The sequence below is a fragment of the Mauremys mutica genome, chromosome 18 (genome assembly GCF_020497125.1).
Source record: "Mauremys mutica isolate MM-2020 ecotype Southern chromosome 18, ASM2049712v1, whole genome shotgun sequence".
In the NCBI taxonomy this organism is placed as follows: Eukaryota; Metazoa; Chordata; order Testudines; family Geoemydidae; genus Mauremys; species Mauremys mutica.
The window spans coordinates 15,573,920-15,590,269 of NC_059089.1; the positions used below are offsets into that span (position 1 = coordinate 15,573,920).

The window sequence follows — 16,350 nt, forward strand, 5'->3', positions numbered from 1 at the left end:
TGTGCTGGGAGTCTGCTCCCCTCCGCAGGGATTTTCAAACCAGTCATTGACTGATCTGAAACATCATGAAGCTGTACTAAGAGACAGTGTGGTCTAGTGGGTAGGTTACTAGCCTGGGAGTCAGAAAATCTAGGTTCTATTTCTGACTCTGCCAATGATCTGCTCTGTGACCTCAGCACAAGCCTGGGAGTCAGAAAAGCTAGGTTCTATTTCTGACTCTGCCACTGATCTGCTCTGTGACCCCAGCACTTCACCTCCAAGTGCCTTAGGGTATGTCTACACTGCAATGCAAACCTAGGATTAGTAGGACATGAGTTAGCAGGCCCTGGGTTTGTTACCTAAGCCTCCACACTCATTTGCAACCCCAAGTTGGACTTGTTGTAAGCTGAGGCTCCAGTGTCTACACTGCATTATGAGGGCCTGAGTCCAGCCATCCACATCGCAGACTTCCTAGTGCCTTGCCAAAATGTGACCACTCTAGCCCTTTGTTCCTGGTACAGTGTGGGAAAATGTGACTGTTCACCAAATGTGACTGTCTAAAGCAGTGGTTTTTCAACCTGTGATCTGTGGACTATGTCTAAGATTTCCAAAGGGGTCTGCACCTCCATTTGAAATCTTTTAGGGGTCTGCAAATGAAGAAAAGGTTGAAAACCACTAGTCTAAAGGACAAAGAAAGTCAGCTCATGGGATTGTGGGATGCTTTTGGCAGACGCCTTGAACACGAGTCCGGTGGGACTGTATCTACACTTCAGGCAATAGGGCTTGAACCTTGGGCTTCAGCTTGACTCAGGCTCAGACCCGCCCTGCCCATGGGTTCCTGGGTCTGAGCCCTGGTTTAGCACGATTTCTGTGTAGAGGGAAAGGGGGTTAGGCTTGAGCCTGATTTCAATCCCAGCCTTACATTGCAGTGTACACGTACCCTCTGGTGTCTGTCTTTACTGTGTAGATTGTCCTCAAGGCAGGAACGGTTTGTACAAGTGCCTAGGCCATATGGGGCAGCACAACGGGGTCCTGATCTCAGTTAGGGCTTCCAGGCATTACTCTGATATACATGATGATGATGATGATGATAATATATGTGGAGTGTTGGACCTAGCACAGCCTCAGTCAAAAGCTTGCCTTTATCCTGGTGAAGTCATTGGTGTATCTGGCGAGGCTGCTCATATAACTGCAGTGACGTTTTATGATGTGGACACTATGGTAGGAATGAGACTGAGGCCACCAAGACCTTTCACCCAGGCCACCAAACAGTTATCAGATGGGAACAGAGTGTGATCTCAAAGGAAAGATGATCCCGTGGTTAGGATACTAACTTGGCATTTGAGAGACTGGGGTTTGGTTCCCTGCTCTGCCACAGACTTCCTGTGTGACGCTGGCCAAGTTACTTTGCCTGATGGGCAGGAATGGTGTCCCTAGCCTTTGTTTGCCAGAAGCTGGGAATGGGTGACAGGGAATGGATCACTTGATGATTCCCTATTCTGTTCATTCCCTCTGGGGCACCTGGCATTGGCCACTGTCAGAAGACAGGATACTGGGCTAGATGGACCTTTGGTCTGACCCAGTGTGGCTGTTCTTATGTTCTGATCCTCAAAGATATTTAGATCCCTAACTCCCCATGAAAACAATGGGCATTCGATACCTTTGAGGATCTGGCCCTTAGCCTGTATCTCAGTTCCCCCTCAGTATTGGAAAGAATAGCACTGCTCTACCTCATGGGAGTGTTGTGGGGATAATACGTTAAGGGCTGCACGATGTTCAGATGCACCAAGAGTGGGTGCCATGTAAGTACGTAAGATAGAAATCTGGTGAAAGCATTGTGAGGTAGCCACAATGGTTGGGAAAACACCACTTTACATCTGGAAACAAATACTTATTATGCATATTAAGAATGGACTGAAATCCATGTAAGATGTGGCAATGAAACTTACGGTTTGTTATTTATTATTGCTATTAATCTGCTTCTTAACAATTCATCCACTTCAATTCATCTCTAGGCAGTCATTTCAGCCTGCTGTGTCTCTTTGATTTTAAGCAGGGCTTCATATTCAGGCCTCCGTCTCCGCACTTTCTTTTGGATAGCAGCCAGCTCAGCTTCCAGTTGGATGATGCTGACCTGCAACTCATCCAAGATCACAGCTATATTTAAACTTGGTTTCCTGTAAATTACCTTTCAGAGCAGTCACCAGTTCACAAATGTAGATAAATACAGCATGGAAACAACACTGATTGGAGGGGATCTAACTGAATCTCAGTCATAAATCTTTTACACTTTTTCTGTTCTCTTTTGCGCAGACTATACTTTCTGAAGGCTTAACCTGCCAGGTGCTGAGTGTTATGAGAGATGTGTCTGTATATATGTAGACAGCTAATAAAGCACCAGGCACTGACATATAAAAAAATGTAACATTGTTTATATTCAATGAAGTTGTCATGCACTGCAAATGGCTTCCATTCTGCAGCTCGTAACATGCGGCTTCCAATCACCCACTCACGGGTGCTGGAACAATTTTTATAGTGGGGATGCTGAGAGCCACTGAACCAAACTGTAAACCCTATATATGATGGAAACCACTTTAAGCCAGGGGGTGCGGCAGCAAACCCAACACCCCTAGTTCCAGCACCTATGCACCCACTGACCTCAATAGGAAATGAGGGGACCCAGAACTTTATAGGATGCACTCAGAGTTAGGCTCTGACTCAGCTGAAAAATATCTCATTAAAATGTGTCTTCTCCAAGAAGCTGAAATGCACATGATTTAATGCTGCAGGGGTTCAGTCCAATGCCCATCAGAATCCATGGGAGTCTTTTCATCAACTGCAGTGGGCATTGGAGGAGGTCCCACATCCTGATGCCATGAAAAATAGTTCCAAGGAAAAGTACAAGAGAAAAATAATAGGGGGGGGGCAGTATAAACGTTTACAGTATATTTGTTGTGTTTTACTTTTTCCAAGCCTTGACTTTTCCTTTTTAACGTAGCCTAAACTCTTTAGACTCCTTCTCCCTCTTCCTGCTCCCCCTCAGCTCTGAGATGCCATGGTGACAGATGTCTTAGAAATATGGACCGGATCCTCACTTGTTGCAAATTGGCTTCAGTAGCACCCTGAGTCTATAACAGTTTGTGCCCCAAGAGCCATTTCCATTTCCATTCGATTTGAAGTGTTCTTGGTGTAGTTTTTCCACTACACAGCAGGCTGAAAGTGGTTGGGCCTTTGAACTGCTGCTGAAATGACAGCTTAGCATTTTCTGGAGCGAGATGAATTAATAATAATATTTAACTCTTATGTCTCTGCTTTCACCTGTAGATGTTAAAGAATTTTAATAAGGAGCTGAGTATCATTGTTCCCATTTTACAGATGGGGAAACTGAGGCACAGATAGGGGAATCTGAGGTCAACCAGCAGGTCAGCAGCAGAGCTGGGAACAGAACATGTCTCCTGGTCCAGTGTCCTCTCCACAGGGCCACACTGCCTCCCAAATATGGAAAGCATTTACTTTTTCCTCCTTTGTTCCCTTTTTCTCTTCCGATCCCATCAGCCACCACTTTTCACTCTCCTCCCCACACTGCTCATCTTGTCTTTGTCTCTCACCCCATACCCCCATTCAGTTTTTCTTCCCACTTATTTAACATAGCAAAGGCCAGAGGGATTTGTGTGTGTGTGTTTTAGTGGTGAGTCCCCTACTGTGCACCTTAAATTGTAATAGAAGATATGGCTTCTAAACAAAATCCTAGCTGTGCGGACAGTGAAAACAGGGACTTAGCAACCACTGTCAGAATACAGCTGTAAACGGACAGAGAGCAGGTTGGAAGAAGGCAACGAGCAGAGAGCAACAGGGATTGGCATCGGCTCCAGTCATGGTCACACTGGAAATAAATGACCTAGAGGGAGGAATGTGCAACAGGGTGTGAAATTTTGCAGATGGCACAAAACTGAGCTGCATACACTGAGTGAACTGAACAGAGCCATGAAATTAATTCAGCCTGTCTCATTGGGCCAAACCAGAGACCTCCGGGGTCTTCCAAGTGCAGCTCCCAACCCCCGTATGTGGAAAGGGCACATTCCGCAAACACTAGAGCTCCCAAGAAACATTTTTGAAAAGAAACTCTGTGCAAATTCCTCTCTGCTCTCCTGCTCTCCCTCCGTGCATGGAGCTCCCATTGTTATCACATCTGTCTCAGTGGGAGTTCCAAGCATGGAGGCAGAGTGGAATATAGCAGTGTCCAAACACTCTGTGGGATCTGCGAGGGGAATATTACTTTAAGGAGTTGTATCTTTGAGTGAATGCACAGTAGTAAACCAGGGCCCCGGTATGCAGACTGCAACAGTGAGGTGTCTGAAGTAACAGCGGTAGAATTTGTACAGGAAGGTTGTTATTCCTCCCTCTGGCAATCAATGGTGCTTTGGTCTTGACCTCACACTCAGTCTGTACATGGCTGCTGCACTCTTTCTGTAGTTCCCCAGCATAGGTTAAGGATCCTCTCTGTGCATGCAGTGTAGTTATGTGTGTACAAAGCATAAACAGACTTCTGATGAGGCAAATACCAGGCCTTGTTTTACTACCTCTTTCCTACCATTTTAGTTCATGTTTTCCCATTAGTTTGAACAGTAGTGTCATTGGGTCAAATCCCAGGGGCCTTATTCTGGGGCATCTACTGGGCGGTGAGATTTACTGTAGTGTTTAGGAATTGGGCACAGGTATCCACGTGGAAAAAGCTGAGCCTCCCAGCCCTCTTCATCTCTCCCTACTCCTTGTCCACACAACACGCCAGAAGGGATTGATTCCCTGAAGGGCTGGGAGGGAGCAAGACAATGCTTGTCGCATACCCATCTCACTGGCCAATCCTGTCCCTGCACCCAGATCCCTGAACCTGCCGAGGAGTCTCCAAAGATCCAGGGTGGGAGATGATGGCGCAGCAAAGACAACTGAGCCCCCATTCTGTGTTGAAAGGGGGCTAGTATCCAGAGGTAGAGGAACCCTTCCATGGACAGTGTTTGATGGACAGGACAGTTGGTCCCTGATGCTTAGGATCTTTCTGTATCATCTTCCCAATCTAAAAAGAATAATAATTATCTGTATTACAGCAGCACTTAGGGGCCTGAGTTGTGATCGGTGTCCTATTGCAGTGGTTCTCAACCAGGGGCCGGGGACTCTTGTGGGGCTGCAAGCAGGTTTATGGGGGTCTGCCAAGCTGGGCCAGTGTTAGACTCGCTGGGGCCCAGGCTAGAAAGCTGAAGTCCCACCTCATGGGGCTGAAGCCTGGGGCCCTGAGCCCTGCCACCTGGGACTGAAGCCGAAGCCTGAGCAACATAGCTTCCTGGGGACCCCTGTGGCATGCTACCCCCTCGTGCCAGTCCTGGCTTTTATATGCAGAAAACTAGTTGTTGTGGCACAGGTGGGCCATGGAGTTTTTATAGCATGTTGGGGGGGAGGGGAGGCTCAGAAAGAAAAAGGTTGAGAATCCCTGTCCTATTGCACAAGGGACTGTCCATACAATAGCAAGAGCCAGCCCCTACCCCAAAGGGCTTTCAGTCTAAAGAGACAAGACGTACAGAGGATGGGAGGGAAAACAGAGAAAGGAAGTGATTTACCGAAGTCAGTGGCAATGGGGTTAGATCCCGGGTCTCCTATGAGTCCCAGGCCAACAAGCCAATCAGCCACTAGGCCACACTGCCTCAATAATTCTAATAATCAAAGACACTTAATAGAAGTGAATTCTTAGGCTTGGTCTGCTGGCCTAGCTATGTTGGTTAGGGGTGTGACCGACACAGCTATTCCAGCAAAAGCCAGTGGAAGATGCAGTTATAATACTGGCGTATAGGCTACGTCTACCCTGAGAGTGGGTTGCACTGTGGCTAGCAGCTGCTGATATAGCTATGAAGACAAACTCTTAAGTGTAAACAAGGCCTTGGTTAGAAGAATCAAATGTATTGAGGAGCAGAGACGCTTGAGGAGCGAGAGCTGCAAAGGGGGAGAATGCACAGGAGGAGTTTAGAGCCTAAATTAACAACCCTGTGAACAAGCAGTTAAGGTTACCCCAAGCAATGTCTCCTCAGCAATCAGCCTGAACACCACGGGGTGCAAGGGCAAGAGAAGAGAGGGATGGGAAGGAGGGGGACAAAAAGCAAGCAGGAAAGAGAAGTTATTTTTCAGTAATATTGTTTCTTAATTACACCCTAGCATGTGGCGTGGCAGAGGCAGCAGATGGATAGCAGCAGCCTGTTTTGATGTTTGTAATTCAGAAAGGACACACAGCAAGCTCGGCAAACAAACAGAAAGAGAAAATAGGGAGTTGGGGTGGAAATCATAGCGGTGATTGCATTAATGGCATGTCAAGGGAGCTGGAGTTCAAGTTCCCGGGACTTTTTAAAGCTGGAATGGTTCGAAGTTTGTATCATTTGTGAGCTTTTCACGGCCTGAGGGTGCATATTTGTCATGGCCTAAAACTCTGCTGTGGTTGCTTTTTAAAGGCTACCACAAGAAATTAAGACTGTATCCTGACCTCAGTCAGTGCGTGGAGATGCCATTGAAATCCATGGGGAATGCTGAATAAACAAACATAGCAAACAAACGTAGCAATCTATTTCAGTAACCAATTCACTGCACTGAATATGGGTTCGTGTATTTTTCAGCTGAGGGCAGAGAGGAGGCTCAACAGGTGTGTTCCTAACAGCATCAGCATCATATCTAGCTCTCACTTTTCATCAGTGGATCTCAGTGCACTTTACAAAGGAAGTCTGTCATGGGGTATACACACCCCATGCTGACCCAGTACCCAACGGGTTAACTCACACACTGCTGACCACTGCTGACTGGCAGTGCCTGTGTTAACCTTTTGGTTAACATATACCCCTTGACGAGGACACTGTCATTATTCTCATTGTACAAATGGTGAAACCGAGGCACAGAGGGGATGTGACTTTCTCAGGGTCACTCAGCAGGCCAGTGGTGGAGCTGGGAAAAGAACCCAGGGCCTCTGAATCCAGAGGTGAAAGTAAGCTGGTCCAGTCTGGTATGGCGTACTGGTAGGAAAGTGGCCGCTGGTACACAGCCGACCATACCGTCAGGGCCACAGATGGGGCCAAAAGTGGCAGCTGCTCTGAAGCCTGGTAGCAGCGGTGGTGGCCGGGAGCCCCAGGGCTCCAGCGGTGATTTAAATCACTGTTGGAGCCCCTGATGGCGCAGGCCAGGCAGTGCTGAAGGGCTGGCTGGGGGAGTCTGGCCCCAGCCTTGCCCCTTCCACCTGAGGCCCCACCCCTTCCACTCGAGGCCCTGCCCTTACCGGGGGCCCAGAGCTGCCCCCACACCTTGCCCAGGACCCCGGCCGACCTGTGTACCAGTAAGTCCTTTAATTTACTTTCACCCCTGTTTGAATTCCTGTCCACAACACCACAGTGGGTAATTGCCTCACCACATACAAAGTAAGGATGGACATGAGTGGTGATGCTCAGCTCCAGCTCTGAGTTTTCCCAAGGTTTGGAACAGTTTGGAGCCAGGGTTCCTATTTGAGCCCATCTCTGAGGCAAAGCGTATATATGAACAGGACTTGAAAGTTCTGAGTAATTTTCCTTTGGGTCTGCGCTACATTCCTAACACACCTAGACTCATTCAGCTGTGAGGAGAAATATCTGGGGATAAGAATCTAACTAATGCAGTCGTTGGTCACATTCCAAAATAAACAGGGGTTACAGTGACCCTCGTGGAAAAACAAAACAGCCTATTGTTTGGCACAATGTGTTGAGTTGTGCTTCTCTTGTGCCAACAGCATTCCCTCAGCTTGATGTACAGGACACCCGACCCTGGAGGAGGGATGAGCTCAGCAGACAGAAGAGAAGGGGAAGGATGTAGATAAGGCATTGCTGCAGACCCTTGGGTCTCCACTGTGTCTGACTTCAGAAACAATGCCCACCTTGGAAGGGTTCTTTAATGGTATATCCTGGTTCTTCTAAAAAATAAAGGTGATGATGAGAAGCAACATAGTGACTCAATGGAAGCTGTTTCCTTGATCTCCGGGTGGATTGGAGGCAGGGATTACCTGCAAACTCCTGAGAGTCTGCTCCAGTGAGAGATCCATCTTAGAGATTCATAAATGTTACAGTCAGAAGGGACTATTAGATCATCTAATCTGACCTCATGCATAACACAGGCCAAAGAACCTCGCCCAGTAATTCCCGCCTCCAGCCCATGACTTCTGTTTGAGCTGGAGCATATCTTTCAGAAAGATAACAAGTCTTGGCTTAAAGACAGCAAATGATGGAGAATGCACGTACTCAGAAGACCCAAGGGATCTGGAGAGTTGAAATCGACTGCCCTAAGGTGCTGATTAAAAATTTATCCAGTCCGGATGGTGAACACTGGCAGTTTGCCACCTGCATCATTTACTGAAAGGCAGGAGTTTGGTTGTGATGTATTTAGGGGGAAAGACCTGTCAAAAGATGTCAGCACAGCTTCTTACCAGTCTGTCACTTTCCACCAAGAACCTCTGACCATCTTGCTAGACTAGGAAACTAAATCTACTGGGGTCCAAAGAGGCTAAATGTGTGCATAAAAATTAAAGCAAGGAAAGAAATCTGAATGCATCTTCTATGCAATCTGCTGTCTCTAAATGTCCCACATCTCCTCTCCCCAGTGGTGCAAGTAGAATTCATTTCTTACCGGTACACCGCACCAACTAAAGGAGGAGCAGAACGTGGGACCACCGTACTGCCCCCAGCCCTGTCCTCCGCTGGGGCTGCTGTACAGACTCTGGACAAGAGACGCAGGCATGCAGCTGCATGGAAGGGCTGGGGCTGGTACAGCTGCGCTGGAGGAGCTGCCGGTGTGGGGCTGCCCGGCACCCCCAAATTCTGCTCCTCCTGTGTCTTTCCGGTACACTGTACTGGCTATAAATAGCTTACCGGTGTGGCATACCATACCGTACTGTACCTCCCTACTTGCACCACTGCTTCTCCCTTCTCTGTGATGTAGGAGGGGCGTTAGGGAAGAATAGCAGCTCTCTCCACTCCAACATCAATATTTGCAAATCAATATTTTCTGGTGATGTTTACAAAAAATACTGCAGTCCGTGTATTGTGCACTGGGAAACTTAGCCTTCATCTGCCTCAGTCAGGCACCTCCTGTAGACATGACCTCAGACTGCTGGGTCTCTTTGATTTTAAGCGGGGCTTCATACTTGGGCCTCTCTTCCTGCGCTTTCATTGGATATCAGCCAGTTCGGCCTCCAGCTGGATGCTGCTGGTCTGTAGCCTGTCCCAGCGATTACCTTTCAAGCCAGTCACCTGGTTAGAAACATTGATGACAAAAAATCCCACTGGCTGGTAATTCAGTTTTGATTCTATGCCCTAGATTCTGTGCTGCGTGCTCCAGAGACACAGCCCAGGAGCTGAAGCCTTGGTGGGTGCAGGGGGATGGTGGGAAGAGGAAAAGTGCCTTTAAACCGTCACCTGCTCACTTCCCCTTCCTTCTGGCTGCTGAATGGAGTTTGTCTGCTCCTCCTGGCTATTCAGGAGGTACAGGAAGGTAGCAGCAGATGGAGTAGGATGGGGCTAGGCACTCCATGGATGAACCCGACTGTCCTGTTCAGCAGAAGCAATGAAGTACCACAAGCCCCACCAATAAATAGGGTGAAATTCCTACAAGTCATACACATGGATTCACATGCATAAAAAGGCAGGTGGTTATTCCTTCTTGAGAAGGCTGGCTACTTTGCTTTCAGCCACGGGTCTGCAGAAAAGTGAAACCTTCCTCAGCTCTGTACATGCACATATTCTGCAAGCCAACAGCATATGCTTAATGACTCCTGGGCCCTTGGCTCCAAAACGACAGGCATCTAACTCCCCGATGGGCTAACAGAATGATAATCCCTGGTGCTTCATGCGTCTATTTGGCTAGAACAACACTGAGTGTACGTGTCATGGTGGGTTATTATAGGTTGCTTCCTGCCATCCAGAAAAGCACAAAGGAGTTTTTAATAACCATGAATGGTCAGGACTTCATCTGAAAAAATGGTCGGGTTAGATTGTCTCACTTGCACTGGTTTACAACACAACCATAACTCCATGGACTTCAGCGGAGTCACTCCTGGTTTACACCAGTGTAAGTGACACTCCGGCTGTCTCCAGCAGCTCAGGGCTTTCTAGCACCACACTGGGGACATTGGCTCAGTACAGACGTAGAGGGAAGAATGTCACCTACAGAGACACCCACACAGTGTCTATTGACTCCAACTGCCTGGTGCGTATTGTGATCAACCTTGCCAATAAAGCTTTGTTGATTTAAAAAGAAAAGACAAGAAAAATGCGGGTGGGGGGGGCAATGAAGCATGCCTGACAGCAATTACATTCCACACAGGAATCGGTGCCTCCGGTTCTGTAACTATTGTAAAGTTTATTATCATTTTCTACTTGTGAGTGTTTCTGATGTTATCAAAGTGGAACTATGGATACGTTTTAACCCCGGGGAAGAGTAACGAGAAGTTTATTTTTCCAATAGCTCTCTCATGGTGCACTCTCTTCTGACAAAGTACCGGTAATTACTTTTTCTGAGGGGCACGGCGTTCAGCAGTGAAGAGGCACTGTCATTTGTATGGAAGATGCCATACTCACTGCTGGAGAGCACAGCCAGAGACAGAGGAGTCTGTTCCCCGCCCCACAAGAAAATGAGTTTTTAAGGCTAATCCTTTAATAGTTTGTGAAAGGCAGGTTTGTCTGGTGGGGGATGGGGACGCAGGGCTTATGAGGGCCTGTCACTGACTTTGCTACTGACTTGATGTGTATCCATGGGAAAGTCACTTACCCTTTTTGAGCCTCAATTTACCAATCTGTAAAAAAAAAAAAAGTATGCCAGTGTGAAATACTGGCTGGTGGGGGAGGGGGGTGGGTGTTTTTGTATCACTGCCCTCTACTGGATGGGATCAGAACTGTCCACATGTATAAGCCCTCTGCAAACAGCCTAATGGAGAGTCCCCTGTAGATGTGGCTTTTGGAGCCAAAGTACCCAAATTCAATCACTGGTGTCACAGCAGAGAGACAACTGTGAAGCCCTAGGTGACTACAGATTTATTGAAGTACTTATATTAGCTCCTTCTGGGGACTGTGAGGTTTAGTTCTTTAATGCTTATAAAATGGTCTGGAAGGGAAGCATCATGAAAGTGCAAATCATTGTTAATTACCTATAAATTATTGTTAGACCACTCACAGAACATAGCCTGAGCCTAGAAAACTCTGATGCTTTAGCTGCGTTTAATATGTGTACAATATGTGCTGCAAGGAATCAGAATGCCCGAGGCACTTGCAGTTCATGTAACAGGAAACACCTGAGAGAAAAAAGGAGCTGAGAGAATGGGCAGAACTGTGAACAGGTGGTGTCTGTGATCAATGGAATGACAAGGTGACCTTTTAGGAGGCACGTGCTGAGAGACCAAAGGAAGCAAAGACAGGATCAAAGCCACCACAGCCTGCATCAAAGGAAACCTGCCGGTGAGAATTAAATTTGTCCAGAAGAGGCTGGGAAAGAGATGGGGGAAACAAATCAGGGAACATGGTGGGAATTAAAGAGGGCAGGCCTGCTAGCAACAACATGGATGGGGGCAGTAGCTTTGCCACCCAGTCTCTCAACGGGAATAAGCAAAGCTACGGGTGTGGGGTGCAATGATTGGAGGTAAATTACCACAGCTGCGTTGAAAGGGAGGCAGGTCTAGCTCCTATGCTTAATAATCAAGAACAACATTATATTTAAATCCCTCCCCACACAACCCAAGGCCTAGATGAAAGAAGGAAAAACACAGTGTGTGCTGCTCCAAAGCTGTGCTTGCTAGGTTAGCTGTAAAATTCCTGAGCTCTTTGGAGGAGGTGGGTTATTGTTCCACTTCTCTTCAGGTTGTATGTGCAAGTGTAATACCAACTTATGTCAAATAATGGAGTAGAAATGGTCTGGAATAGTGACCCCCCCACACACACACACACCCCGACTCCTGAGGGAAATGTTGTTGGGATTATGCTGTCTAGTGTTCCTGTTGTGGAAATAGGGGTCTGAATGCTGGCTCTCATCCCCTGTGACACTGGTGTTGCATGTTCCCAGTTTCTTGGGGATGCGGGTCCACCGTGTAAAATGCACTGTAACTTGGCAGAATTTGTAGCCTGGGCTCTAAAGAGACCTGCCTAAGGATTGGGGGGAGGGGGTAGTAGCAGAAAAGCAGGTAGCGTTTCTCCTGTAGGTTGGAGGGTAAGTAGGGTGACCATATTTCCCAAAAGGGAAAATGAGACACCACCTGGGGCTAGCCCGAAGCCCCCCTGCACAGGGCTGGCATTGGCTGCTGGCCTGAACCTCCCCCTACCCCCAATGCAGGGCTGGCCCAAGCTGATTGCCCCTCCCCCCCCCCAGCCCACATGGGGTCAGCCAGCACTGCTCACCCCCTGGCTCGCACGGGGCTGGCCTAAGCCACTTGCCTGTGCTCCTCAATCCACACGGCTGACTCCCATCCCCAGCCTGAGCTGCTCACCCCACATGCCCAGGCAGGGCTGTCTTGAGCTGCCCACCCACTTGGGGCGGCCCATACTGCTGACTCCCCCAGGCTCACTTGGGGCCAGCCTGTGCCACTCACCCCCCAGCCTGTGCTGCTGATCCCTCCCCCCCAGACCCACTTGGGGCCAGCCTGCACTGCTGAAATCCCCCCCTTCCCCCCGCTTGCTGTCCAGCCCTGTTACCATCTGGGTGATCCTGGCTTAGAGCCTGCTACTGAAGATAAGCTCCTTGCCATCCTGTCTACACTCAAAATCCAAGGTGGATGAAGGTACTGTGTAAATTTAAAGTGCAATAACTGTTCCTGATTAATTCCACATGTGGTTACTTTTATTCTGGAATAAGTGTGTCCACACATGGCGTTAAACAGCAACATTCCTTGTGCAGATAAACCTTAGTGTTAAGTAGCTATGGCCCTTAACTCTCCAAGGGCTTGGATTGGGCTGGTTCACAGTCGTTCAGTGTTCTGGCTCCTCTCTCACAAGGCTATCTTGTTCTCCAGCATGTCAGCTTTTTTAATGAAAGTCTTCAGTTAGTATGGGAAGAGGGAAAACGCTACACTCGGTTCATGGTGTTGTCAATGCAAAGACGTCTGTGCAGGAGAACCTGCAGCAATAAATGAGAAGGATAAACTGCCTCGCTCATACAAGTGAGGTGTTTACTCACACCCAGCAATGGTGACTTTAAATGTCAACACTGTTAACTATGTCATTCCTCAAGTAAGAAAGAAGAGGAACGATCATTGTCATCTCAGATAGTTACTGCCACTCCCCCTCTGCCTCCACTGTCAAGGAAGAGCCAGAGCACAGGAGCCCAGCAGAGCCCACAGGCATAGCCAAGCGCCCCGCCAAGGGGAACTTCGAGAGCACTATCAGAGTGTGAACATCTGCACGACCTACAGTGAGCAGTATCTGATTTTGGTGACTCACATGGGCAAAGCATGGAAGAGTATTAACTCCTCCCCCAGTTCAGCCGCTGACCTGTCTTGATACCGCACATAGAACAGGTATGATCTTACACAGGCATCACTAGCACAGTCTTTTTTTTTTTAATAGTAACTTCCATTACAACACCTTGCTACAGTATGTTACATGCATAACTCAAGTGATTGGCTCACCTAGCCCCTGTGATACAAAGCAGCCAGCACCAGGTATTTTAATAACACTTGGGGAAGGGAAAGCACCTTTATTAATAAGGGAGAATCCCACATATCTGAACCACACATAAGCTAATCTTCTCTTTTTAATGAGCTGCCACGGTTCTCCTTTGACCATCTAAACTTGTCTGGCATTGTCCAGTCGCACATCTCGGTCACACATCTGTTGTAAAACTATTTATTTCAAGCATGCTTTCACCGCCTTGCACAGTAGATGGTAGCAGAGTATTCTTATTTTCTATATGTCTGAAGTTTTAAAATGTTTTCCCCCTCACTTCACACCCTAGATGGCAGCAGATTGCTGTAGCATTACCATCTTTTCTTTATACGATGAGTTCTGATTATGCTCAACTTATGGCTTGACTCTTTTTTTTTTTTTCTCAGAAGTACTGAGCTCTCGCAAATTCCAGTGAAATCAATGGGAGCTTCAGGTTTCCCAGCATCTTTGCTGTTCTGTTGAAACTCCAGTCCTAAAAGTGATCTTTATGGACTTTTGTTTTAAGGCTAGAAGAGATAATCAGATAGTCTAGTCTGAGCTCCAGGTAACACAGGCCAGAGAATTCTTGATTAACTAAAATATACCTTCCAGACAGGAATCGATCTCGAATGAAATACTCCAGTGATGATCCTCATTAATGTTTTTAATGGCTTATTTCTAACTTCGAATTTGTTTGGCTTTACCTTCCAGACTATGGTTCTCATGCCTTTCTTTGCTAGATTAGAGACCCCTTTAGTGCCTGGTATCCTAAAGAATGATCCTTTAGAGAAGATCTTGGAGAAATGCATGGAAACCTGTATATTATAAATTACTTCCAGGAGACTACTGGTCCAACTTTTCAATCAAAACTGGATGGTTTTTTTTTTTTCAAAAAGATCTGCACAAGAATTATTTTGGGGATGTTCTATGGCCTGTTTTATACAGGTGTTCAGACTAGATCTTGCAATCTATAAATATAGGGAAAGAATGGGTTAAAGAATATTTAGATAAGCTAGGTATATTTTTAAATAGGGAAAGAAAAGGTTGGACAAACACCCGTCAGTTGCTCTCAACCTTTCCAGATGACTGTACCCCTTTCAGGAGTCTGGTTTGTCTTGCGTACCCCCAAGTTTTACCTCACTTAAAAACTACTTGCTTACAAAATCAGACATAAAAATACAAAAGTGTCACAGCACGCTATTACTGAAAAATTGTACCATATAATTATAAAATAAATCAATTGGAATATAAATATTGTACTTACCTTTCAGTGTATGGTGTATATAGAACAATATAAACAAGTCCCTTGTTATGAAATTTTAGTTTGTACTGACTTAGCTAGTGCTTTTTGTATAGCCTGTTGTAAAACTGGGTAAATATCTAGATGAGTTGATGTAACCCCTGGGGTATGCATACCCTAGGTTGAGAACCACTGGTCTGGATTTACTTGGTCCTGCCTCAGCGCAGCGGGCTGGACTTGATGACTTCACAAGGTCCCTTCCAGCCCTGCATTTCTACGATTATATAGTGGTGGCATGTATGCAGAGGGCTGGAGTACAAGGATTAAATGTGGGATTCACAACCCAGCTCCATGATGATAGCGGTAGGATTCCTGTGCATTTTGCTCTCCTAGGCTGGCAACTTCTAAAGTGGTGGTTTTCAACCTTTTGTCACTTGCGGATTCTCTAAAAATGTCGAATGGAAGTACGGATCCCTTTGGAAATCTTAGACATTGTCTGCAGACCCCAGGTTGAAAACCACTATTTTAGGAAGAATGTAAAAAAGAGCCATATATGCAAGTAAAAAGTCCAGTCCCCGAATCCAGTCACTACAAAGAGAATAGATGAGGTACTGGAAACAGAAATAAGGGAAGGGAGGAAAGTAAGGATGAAGACTCAGGCCTTGTCTTCGCTAAAGGGAAAAGTCGATCTAAGCTATGCAATTTGAGATGCATGAATAGCATAACTCAAATCGATGTAGGTTAGATCTATTTACCGCGGGGTCCACACTATGCTGGCAGTAGTGTGGCTTGACTAAGTGTGGAAGGTTTGAGTTAGGAGAAGGATACTGCTTCTTGGAGACTCAAACTTAGAGCTTATTTTAAAAAAAAAAAAAAAAGTTAATTTTTATTTTACCAAACTGAAAACATTCACAGAAAATTGTGGTTCAATTTTCCATTCTTGATAACCTGAAAAATGTTTACTTCCTTGGTTTTTAGTTCTATTCTGGGTTACAAATTCTCAGTTTTTGAAAACGGCTTTTTATTTTAATCAAAAGCTTAACTGAAATCCTGTTGGGATTGTTTGTTTTTTGTTTTTAAATGAAAACCATTTCATAGGGAATTAATAAATATCTTACTTTCTAAGAGATATTTCGAAAAAAATATTTTTTTCAATCAGCTTTACTCAAAATGCTGCAGAATGTATAATGCATCTGGAATGAGAGATGGTTCACAAGGGGGCAGTGTGAGGCAGTGATACTAACTTTGTGCATGCACAGCTGATAGTAGGAGTGTTGGAGAAAGATGATGTATGGAAATCATGTGCAGAATTCCCTTTGACAAGCATGGCTCATCAGGGTAGTGTGTGCTGGTGGTGTGTGAATCAGATGTGCTGTGGGGAGATGTTTTGTGAATGTCTGTCACAGTTGCACATTGTGGCAGTGCTAACTGTGTGTGGTTTTGTCAATAGAAATTGCTTGC

General features: G+C 46.4%; 1 protein-coding gene and 1 long non-coding RNA gene across 2 annotated transcripts in view; both read left to right on the forward strand.

The window, feature by feature from the left end:
• Positions 1–230: 230 nt before the first annotated feature.
• On the forward strand, positions 231–6,351 carry LOC123352422. Its single transcript, XR_006574172.1, has 3 exons — positions 231–270; positions 3,355–3,401; positions 6,178–6,351. It is a non-coding gene; the product is annotated as an uncharacterized LOC123352422 (long non-coding RNA).
• A 5,068-nt stretch (positions 6,352–11,419) lies between these two features.
• The window catches only part of LOC123352512 (collagen alpha-1(XXVII) chain B-like), a 287,024-nt gene continuing 282,093 nt past the window's right edge, over positions 11,420–16,350 (forward strand). The window contains exon 1 of the mRNA XM_044992754.1: positions 11,420–11,474. The gene's annotated coding sequence lies outside the window, so the exon portion shown is untranslated. The remainder of the gene's footprint in view (positions 11,475–16,350) is intronic.